Consider the following 2,774-nt stretch of genomic DNA (forward strand, 5'->3'; position numbering starts at 1 on the left):
CCCGTCTACCTCCACACCCCAACCTTGTCCTTTCATAGCCACAAGGACAATAAGTGACCACATAAAAGTGCAATGGCGCAAGCAAGATGAAACACGATACATGTATAAACAAAGTAAACCCTTGGTTATTATTATCCAACTTTGATATTCTCATTTACGTCATAGCAAGGTTTTTCTTCCCTTCTGTGGTCATTTTGATCTCGTATGTACCATTCTGCTGTTGCAAGTTCAGACATACAAGGCTTGGTTCTTTTCATTCTTTCAGACAGTTCCCACACTTTCTTCTCGCACTATAACTCTTTGAAGTTGCTAACCACCCGCCTTTAAGCCTAAGACCAAATACCACAGAAATATCAGTTGTAGAGGAAACTTCACAGAACTCTCTCCTCTTCGACACCCTTGAGTCGTTGTGTCAATCTCAACTAACGTGGAAAAAAGATTTACCGGACTCAGGGGGCATAATTATGCCGTGAAGGGACTTAACTAATCAATATTTGATTTGGCCTATATTGTAAATGAATGTACACAATACCGGATTTTTGCACTCGTGAGAAATATCCACGCTAAGCGATACCTTCTTTAGCTCACAGTATTCTTTCTTGAGAGTTGATTCTTCAAGGGGGGCTTCTGAGTGTTGATATTTGGCTAGTCTTAGGTACATGAGAGGTTTCATTTTCGGAGTTAGAGTATGTTTCACTATAACAATTTAAGAAGCCCCACTTTACTGACTTGTTTCTGGCGCTCATATGACCTTATGCTGTGGCGAGCGCCGTAAAACCTCTACTAAATAAAATAATATGACTTGTTTCCTTTATGAGTCAAGAGCTTCGATTAACCTGTCTTGCCAGTAAGTGTAATAGTATAACATAAATAATGAAGTAAACAGTAAATAATAACACTTTAGTAGGGCACTGTTATAGATATTTTCCGTCTCTCCATCTCCCTTCCAAACCCTCTTTCTTTGTCTTTGTTCTCTCTCTCTCTCTCTCTCTCTCTCTCTCTCTCTCTCTCTCTCTCTCTCTCTCTCTCTCTCGATCCTCTCTCATTTTTTCTCTCTCTCCCTCTCTCTCTCGCTCTCCTTCTCACTTTCTTTAACTGTTCTCCTCTTCTCTCGTTCTCTCTCACTCTCTCTCTCTCTCTCTCTCTCTCTCTTTCTCTTTCTTTCGCTCTTTCTCTCTTTCTCTCTGTGTCTGTCTATGTCCCTGCCTCTGTCTCTGTCTGTCTGTCTGTCTGTCTGTCTGTCTGTCTGTCTCTTTTTCTTTCTTTCTCCCCCTCATTCTCTCTATGTTTGTGTATATATGTGTGTCTATGTTGTTTCGTTTTTAACATTTTTTTTTTGCAGTCTGAGCGCGTGTTCGTTTCATTTGAAGTGGAGCAGGGAGATTTTAAAAGGAATGCTTTCCAAAGAGAGTTGTATACTATATGTCGTAGAAGACTTTTATTTTATAGGTATTAATGTGCCTCCCCTTCTTAAAAAATAATCTAAAAAAAAACAACACACACACAAAAAACAGCGACAGAAAAACCTGGCATATACGCACTTGGGCGCTCAGATTTCTTACACAAGTAAACTTGATAAACTCTCATCACTCTCAAGCCACCACGTTTATCACAGTTCTCAGGTTTTCATCATCTCATAATGGGGTTTGAGTGATATTCCTTGTCTCGGGTATCGAAACTCGGCGAAAGAGAAGAAGTGGAGAAAATCTGAGCCCAAAACAAAAGACAATAACAAAATCCAAACCAAAAAAAAAGGAAGAAAAAGAAAAGGGCAAAAAAACCCAACAAAATTATAAACGAACAAGAAAAAGAATACTTGAAAACGAGATCCTAAAGCCATGAGAGTCCGACCCATCCCTAAAACCCCGGCATCCGCCCCAGACACTGTCACAAGACACGCCGACTAATGATCACTGTCATTATCGACAAGTCTGGCTTTCTAAGCATCACTTTCATATCAAGGCGCATAACTTAATTCTCCGGCAGAGTCGCTCGCGACTCGTACGAATGATTAGGCTTTATTAATTGCTCACTGGGTCAAAAACTAGGTCAGCTCAATGGGCTTGAGAAGAATTGGCAGGCACTGGGGTTTTACAAGGGCTTCGATTTACCAATTTTGAGGGATTTTTTTTTTCTCTCTGCCCAGGGTATTTAAACAGATTCATCTAATGCCGTGCAAGGCCTGCTTTTTATCCCCACCACAATCCCTCTCTTCCGCGCACTTTCTAATCTTCTCCTCCACCATTTCTTATAAAAAGAGCTGAGTATTCTTTTTTTTTTTCTTTCCTTCCTTCTTTTTCTCCTTTTAAAATGGGAAAATGGCATCTTTTAGAGAAAGACTTTTAGTGAACATTTGCACCAATATAAAAAGCATTGTGAATGTAGCAAACGAAAAATGAAAATAAAAACCCCTCTAAAAATAAAGATAACGATCCGCGAAAATGTCGGTTTCTGAAGAAAGTATGACGTATGTTGTGCCGAGGATGAATGTTTGTGGGAAGGAATGAAGGTATAATAACATGCGTTTTGGTTAAAAGAAAAATGCAAGGTGAGAAAAAAAAATGATGCAGAGTAAGGGAAAGACACATTTTGTAAAGAAAAGTTATGAATGCTTTTAGTTTTTAAAACTTTGTTGTATTGTTGAGTTTTGGGCTGCTGTTGATGTGGTGTTTCTGTTGTCGTTATTGGTGGTGCTGTTGCTGCTGTTCATGCTGTTGCTGCTGTTCATGCTGTTGCTGCTGTTCATGCTGTTGCTGCTGTTCATGCTGTTGCTG

Source organism: Aplysia californica, unplaced genomic scaffold (genome assembly GCF_000002075.1).
Source record: "Aplysia californica isolate F4 #8 unplaced genomic scaffold, AplCal3.0 scaffold00448, whole genome shotgun sequence".
Taxonomy (NCBI): domain Eukaryota; kingdom Metazoa; phylum Mollusca; class Gastropoda; order Aplysiida; family Aplysiidae; genus Aplysia; species Aplysia californica.